Below are 8329 nucleotides of genomic sequence, written 5' to 3'. Positions count from 1 at the left end.
CTTCGGTGCCATTGTCCATATGAGTGCATTTAGGCTTTCATTAGCATTTTGCGTGAAGCCACTGCACCTTGACAGGAGTTCGTCTGTGATAAATCTTTTGTACACCTGCAACAGCTCCTCCTTTATGTCTTCTCTTATGGGGTGGCCAACTTTCTGCTGATGAATACCAGCAGGTATATCTTTATTCTCATGAATAAGTCTGTTATAAAAGCACCAAGTATCCTCGCCTTCAGGGCACATGTGATGAGCAGGATTGTTATCTGTGCTGGCGCAGTGTTCTAATGTTGCCAGTACTGCCTTCTCTCTCTCTCTGCCATACGAGGGTACCTCGCTTCCACCCTCCCCTCCCATGTAGATAACGCGAGGGAGCATAGGCCTATACACACACACACACAACCACACACACACACTACTTCTTCTTTTGGTGCCTGCTCCTGGAGAGAGAGAGAGAGAGAGAGAGAGAGAGAGAGAGAGAGAGAGAGAGAGAGAGAGAGAGAGAGAGAGAGAGAGAGAGAGAGTGTTGAAACGAAAGTAAGATTTGATGAAATTGCAACATAGCCGCGGTAGCTCAGTCGGTATAATGCTCACTTTCGCCTGGGAAGCTCGTAGTTCGATTCCTTCCTGGTCAGTGTAGGCGGATATCTGGTAGTCATTTCAGAGCACAATACATCACTGAGCTATGTACAGCGGCTAATTTTCATAATATCACACAAGATATGAAGCTACATTAGTAATATTTTCCTTTCTATTCTTTCGTTGTGGATGACATACCACAAAAAACGACTCAAGCCTGTTCATTTGGTGGTAAACTATTTTTTGCTCTCTCTTTTTTCTTTCTTTATTTTTTACATTCTGATTTACACCATGGACAAAGAACACACACACACACACACACACACACACACACACACACACACACACACACACACACTTCTTTCCTCTAAAATAAAGAACACAAGCTACTCATAAAAACGAGAAAAGGAATAAACAAAGTACTCCCAAGGGTGCCCTTCGTGGTCAAACTCAGACCTAATTACCTTCCCCTATTCCCACATGGAAATCATACGGGCGATTGGCCTTTCACAACGCCGTCTCCAAAAAAGAAATGCAAGGATACATATGCAGGAATTTTTTCGGACAGTAAAAAAAAATAATAATGAATGGGTCCCCCCACACAAATATCTTTTGAATCTTGCCATGGCTTTTTAGTCTTGATACTTGTATGAATAATGAGAGAGAGAGAGAGAGAGAGAGAGAGAGAGAGAGAGAGAGAGAGAGAGAGAGAGAGAGAGGTTCAGCTATACCCTTGGGAGCTAGGCGAGAAGGTTGAGGTTCGAGGACTGTCACCAGATGTCAGGACCTCTCATGAGGAATATATTTATTTATCCTTATTTACGTCTCCCTCAAAACGGGCTCGTTTTCTTTAGACCACCTGTCGAACGCCTACGGAGAGTTACTGGCGCGCTGTAATTTATACGTATTATTAAGTGATTAATAAAGTACTTTAGTAGTGGTAAATATTTTGGAGGCAGAAACTGATGACGAGTGCGTTGATATGTGTTATATAATGATTTGCGTTAGTGATATTTTTAAAAATTAACTCGATTAGAGGGAGCATTCAGAATCAAGGCCCTCGCTGCTAATGGGTTAAGAGAGAGAGAGAGGGGGGAGGAAGGGAAATGTACACATAGTTACAATATATGAGGTCATCTGTGTACAATCAGTCATGAGATAAATTTACCAGCATTTTTTTAGTAACATACAAAATGAAAATACTTTATCTAGACATAACCACAGCCACCCGAAGACGAACCCGGGTCTCTTGATTGAGAGCCATGCAGCAAGCCCCCTACACCACAGTGGTGTAGTGGTCTTGCTGTCTGGCTCTCACTCAAGAGACCCGGGTTAGACTCCTGGTGGCAGTGAGTATGACTAGATTTTTCACTGCGCTATTGCAGTTCGTCTTGGTATGAAAATACTTTACTTCACCAAGGTCATGCATGAGACAAAGATTGGTTTGTTTTAACATTCTTGCAGATCTTAACTGATTGTAAGTACCATTTTACATCAGCTAATTTTCATTTTTCAATTTTGGAGCATTACAATTTTGCTGCAACTATCATTTGTATTTCTGTCACATTTGAATCTGAGAACTTTTTAAGCACGCTCTCCTGAATCACATTGTATAACTTTGTTTTTCTAAAAGACAACTTGCCTCTCTGCCCAAGCATGTTATACTGACACATGAGGTTTTTGGTCATAAACCTGCACATCAAATAAGAGACCATATCTCTCTTATTATAGCCACCTATGCGGACGCACTGGTTGCACACTTCCATGAAATAACTGGGATTAACCAATTCATCCTCTAGATTCTGCACTTCTTCCAGGAATTATTCCGTTTGATTGTAAGAGTACAAGCTGTGTCAGCTGGTTTACCACCACATGTGCTCGTATCCGAAACAGTTTTCCTGATGTCCAGCAGAAGTTGTAACACTCGCTTCTGAAATCCTATAAGAAAAAATAATACATAACTGAGGATGCTAAATAACTTCCCAATTACAAGAAAAATAAAATACACACACACACACATCAAGAGAAGAGTGGTATAACAAAGTGTGCAGAAGCCATGCAAGTTAAGGAGTGGGCATAGCATAAATGGACAAGGAACAGTAGTGGAGATTTATGGAATGAGTACAAAAGGAAGAGAGATTAATATGTCAAAATAAGAAGGCAGGAAAAAAAGAAGTTTGAGAAAAATATTGTAGATAAGTGATTATGAGTTTTTAAATAAGAAACTGAAAAATAAAGATGAGATTCTGAAAGTTAAAGTGAATGGTGAAATGTTTGGTAATATTAATGAGGTAGTAGAAGTATTAAATAAATGTTTCCAAAGTGTGTTCACAAAGGAGAGGGAGTTTGCTGAGATAGATACAGTGTCAGTGGCTGGAAGGGTACTGGAAAGGGTACAAACATTAACAGAAAAAATTATAAAACTATTGGAGGAACTGGATGCAAGAAAGTGAGGAGGGCCAAATGGGGTATCAAATTGGGTGCTAAAAGAGTGCATACAACAATTAGCGGGTAAATTGAGTAACTTGATATGTCTCACTGGCACAGGGCCGGGAAAATACCAGTGGATTGGAAGAGGGCAACCATCAAACCAATTTTAAAGGTGGCAGTAAAGAGGATCCGTTAAACTATAGGCCAGTGTCATTAACAAGCGTAGTGGCCAAGATGTGAAAAAAAAACAAAAAAAAACATATATATAAAGGACAGTTGGGTTAAATATTTAGAAAATTGAGAAACTGAAAATGGTTGTGGGAAACTACCTACTATGCCATGCAATATAAGGCTCCATCCACTCTAGCGGGCAGAAGCGAGTTGTTTGCCCGCTGACATTTTCTCCACATTTGCAAAAGACGAGTAAACTGCCTGTGACAGAAGATGAGGAATTTCATCGGCATAGCCCTGTTGCACCTGGCAGTACACCACTGCCAGACATACAAGGTACAATGGGAGCTTTGGATCCATGGCTGTCAGTTTGCCAGGAAGTGTAGCAGCCACCGCTCAAGCAGTCGCGTGCTCTCTTCCAGTGAAAACGGAAAATGGGGCGTTGCAGTATAGACTCTTTGTTCATTCTTATTTTGTGTCAATGTTTTCGTTCGTGCACCCGTCTCGTTGTTTCTTGTGCGTCTAATTGTTTATCTCTTGTTACTTGTTTATCTTCTACTGTCCGTCCACGTCCTCTTGTCGTCCACCGTTACACATTGTTCCACACATACACCAACACTTAAATGTTAACCTACACAAACAACATTCACACAAACGCATACACAAACAAACACCTATCATATGTGTTGTCCTTGTGATGATGAGGTGTGTAAGTTCTGTCCAATAAAGTAACCCTGGCGGATATGACTTTCTCTATCCGCGAACCGATTAGCACTTAGAACACTCGCTACCACCAACAATTGGTGACCCTGGAGTGTTGCTATGGTTCAAGGTGGCTTATAGCCGGTGCCATTTTAAGGGCACTCTCTCCTAGAGTGGAGGACCTGGGCAGGGTAACTTGTCCATTCGTCCGCCCTCTCCTGGGGCAAAAATCCTCACCTCCATTCGGGGTTCGTGGGGCTGAGCACTCAGGTCGGGAGAAACATTACGCCATAGGCGTAGTTGCCACCTTCAGGGTTTTCCCCCGCCCTCCCCTAGGCGCCTTCTGCGCCTTCCCCAGGCACCCTCTGTGCGCCTCTTCCAGGCACCCTCTGTGCGCCTCTTCCAGGCACCCTCTGTGCGCCTCTTCCAGGCACCCTCTGCGCGCCTCTTCCAGGCACCCTCTGCGCGCCTCTTCCAGGCACCCTCTGCGCGCCTCTTCCAGGCACCCTCTGCGCGCCTCTTCCAGGCATCTTTTGTGCCCCATGGTGCTTCTCCCGGCGCTCACCCACCCACCCCCACCCCTCCTCCTCCCTGTTTTTCTGCTGGTCCGGCGACTGAGACACGCACACCGTGTGACACTACACAGACTCAGTGAACACTCAAACACAGTGCGACACATTACTGAGACACAGTGCCACACACTCAGTGTACACGCCACACACAGACTCGGTGTACACGCCATACAGACTCAGTGTATACGCCGCCACACACCACACGGACTCAGAGACACGCAAACACAGTGTGACACCCCACTGGGATTACTAGCTGCCCCCTGGATTAACCACCGCCTCCTGGATCTACCACCGCCCTCTTGGATTATCCTACACTTGTGGATCTATGTGTACAGTGCAGTGTGTCCAGCAACATTTCAGTGCAGCACGTCCCCAGCAACAGTTAGTGTTACAGTGTTACCCACTAAGCGTACAGTGTTGTGTTACAGTGCCTTTTTGAACGCTGGTTCACTCCCCGAGCCATAGAGGCCCCTGGCACGTGCCAGCGCCTACAGTACACGCAGTTCGTTTTACTCTCACGGACTGCCGCGGCTCCTGGCACACGCTAGCGCCCCTAACTTTTCAACTCGCTGTGGCCCCCGGCTCGCTGGCATCTAGCACCTTACCACGCAGTCATTCGACGCCCTCACGGACTGCCGAGGCCCCTGACACGCTGGCAGCTGGCGCCTTTAATACACGCAGTCGTTCTACTCTCACCGACTGCCGAGGCCCCTGACACGCTGTCAGCTAGCGCCTTCACACGCAGTTCCCTCGACGCACTCTATGACTGCCGTGGCCCCCGGCGCGTTTACGCCAGTGCCTATTGCCCATCTCCACGCCGCTCGACTTCACCATACCTGACGACGACATGCAACTCTTCCTCTACTACGGCGGTGTCCATCAGAGCACCACTCTTCTGCTCAGGACCCGTCTACGTGGTTCGCGATTCGGGAGTGCGGATTCAAGCCTTCCAGGATCTATTAAACAGCCAACCACTCAACTCACCGCAGCCCACCTCACGCAGCCCACCTCACGCAGCCCACCTCACGCAGCCCACCTTACGCAGCCCACCTCATGCAGCCCACCTCACGCTGCTCAACTCCTCGCTGCTCAACTCATCGCTGCTCAACCCTTCAGCTCGCCTCACCGTAGCTGTTCCCTACGCGCTACTCACTCCAGCTCGACTCACCGTAGCTGTTGTCACCGCATTACTCACTCCAGCTCGACTTACTGTAGCTGTTGTCACCGCATTACTCACTCCAGCTCGACTTACTGTAGCTGTTGTCACCGCATTACTCACTCCAGCTCGACTTACTGTAGCTGTTGTCACTGCACTACTCACCTCAGCTCGACTCACCGTAGCTGAACACTACTCAACGCAACTCTACTCAGCGCAACTCACCGCGCAACACTACACACCGCAACGCATCAAAGTCTGCCACAGCGCCCCCGCACCTGGGAAGATTTCGTTCCTCCTTCCTCGTCACTGGGGGGGAGTACTTGTAGCAGCCACCGCTCAAGCAGTCGCGTGCTCTCTTCCAGTGAAAACGGAAAATGGGGCGTTGCAGTATAGACTCATTGTTCATTCTTATTTTGTGTCAATGTTTTCGTTCGTGCACCCGTCTCGTTGTTTCTTGTGCGTCTAATTGTTTATCTCTTGTTACTTGTTTATCTTCTACTGTCCGTCCACGTCCTCTTGTCGTCCACCGTTACACATTGTTCCACACATACACCAACACTTAAATGTTAACCTACACAAACAACATTCACACAAACGCATACACAAACAAACACCTATCATATGTGTTGTCCTTGTGATGATGAGGTGTGTAAGTTCTGTCCAATAAAGTAACCCTGGCGGATATGACTTTCTCTATCCGCGAACCGATTAGCACTTAGAACACTCGCTACCACCAACAGAAGTACATACGGCTACACCAGATGGTCATGTCTACCCCTCCATCCGGCTAGAATCAGTGGTCTCATGTTGTCGTACCGCAGTCTTCATCAGATTAAAGAGATCCTCTGCCTGACTGCACGGGTGCTCGTCTCTTGACTGGGGCTCAAGGGGCCTAGGCAGGCAGGCATTGCCACGTGGACGTAAGCTTCTGTGTGCCCGGAGGGATTTACCCGCTAGTGTGGACGGAGCCTAATACGTAATGAATATAACAGTGCAATAATGTTCCAGGGTATATCAACTAGGTCTACGTACTTAATATTGTTATGTTCAACTTTGTCATTTTGGGTACTAATCACTACATACAATTCCTCATAGTGATAAGGATTAGAACTTACTAGTTAGAGGGAAGCTGGATTCAGCATCTTCCTGGCTACCTTTGTGATTCTTTTGATTGTCATTACAAGGGTCACACCTGCTCTTGTTGTCTCTCTGGTTGTGTCTATCACGTCAATTGTCCCAGTCATAGTGGTCATGACTTCTATTTTGATAGTGTTTTCATATCTCCTCTCCTGCTGGCCAGGGCTATCACTTCGGTCAGTTGTGTCAAGCTGTCTCCTGTCACCTTGGTCATGGCTTCTTCTTCGGTAAAGTGTGTCATGGTGCCTCTTGTCATGCTGGTCGGGACTGTCACTATAGTAAGATAGGTGGTCGGGACTGTCACCTTGGTCATGGCTTCTTCTTCGGTAAGATGTGTCATGGTGCCTCTTGTCATGCTGGTCGGGACTGTCACTATAGTAAGATAGGTGGTTGGGACTGTCACCTTGGTCATGGCTTCTTCTTCGGTAAGGTGTGTCATGATGTCTCCTGTCACCTTGGTCATGGCTTCTTCTTCGGTGAGGTGTGTCATGGTGTCTCCTGTCACCTTGGTCATGGCTTCCTCTTCGGTGAGGTGTGTCATGGTGTCTCCTGTCACCTTGGTCATGGCTTCTTCTTCGGTGAGGTGTGTCATGGTGTCTCCTGTCACCTTGGTCATGGCTTCCTCTTCGGTGAGGTGTGTCATGGTGTCTCCTGTCACCTTGGTCATGGCTTCCTCTTCGGTGAGGTGTGTCATGGTGTCTCCTGTCATGGTGGTCGGGACTGTCACCTTGGTCATGGCTTCTTCTTCGGTGAGGTGTGTCATGGTGTCTCCTGTCATGGTGGTCAAGATTGTCACCTCGATCATGGTTTCTTTTTTGGTAAGGCGTGTCATGATGTCTCCTGTCATGCTGGCCACTGCCATCACTGTTGTCAGATGACTTGGATGTCTTGCTGGATACCGAATCTTTTGTTGCACTGCACTCCATCATCCCATGGGTTCTGGTGGACCGCATATCCAAAGACACCTTAGGAGGAGGTGTTGGAAGTACAACCTGTGAAGGAGCAGAAGCTACCTTATCTTGAGAGGTTGTGACCTGTGGCTTCTGTGAGGCTGGCTTCATGTGGACAGCTTCTGTGGAAAAATCATTACATATTACAAAGACACGAAAAAAAAAAAAAAACTGTGAAAGGGCTTGGTGTTGGGGGCTGTCAAAGACAAATAAAAGGAGACAGTGAATAGTCCGGGGAAACCCTTCACCTGTAAATGTTTACAGTCAGACACTTTGTAGACAAAAATGAGATTGAAGAAATTTGCTAACCAAACCACTTTGTGTTTTCCCAGCTATCCCCCACCTCTCAGTTCTCTCAGTTTGTCAATCTAATTATTAATGAACAATAGTATTGCTGTTGTATTCACTGTTATGATTTTCTTCTTTCATAAATTGTTTTCAAATATGACCAGGCATGCCTACCATGTAAGTTTTCACTGCTGACAAAGTCATCAGGCAGATTTTTCTTACAACGTTTTCTCCTTTTTCTCATGAGTAGACCTTCATCAGGATCACTGTTGCTCTCAGAACTCTCCACCGTAGATGTCAGATGGTAGGTATCGCATTCTTGAAAACTATCTGAGGGGAAAAAAAAT

Source organism: Eriocheir sinensis, unplaced genomic scaffold, assembly GCF_024679095.1.
Source record: "Eriocheir sinensis breed Jianghai 21 unplaced genomic scaffold, ASM2467909v1 Scaffold226, whole genome shotgun sequence".
In the NCBI taxonomy this organism is placed as follows: domain Eukaryota; kingdom Metazoa; phylum Arthropoda; class Malacostraca; order Decapoda; family Varunidae; genus Eriocheir; species Eriocheir sinensis.
This window is presented reverse-complemented; position numbering follows the sequence as displayed.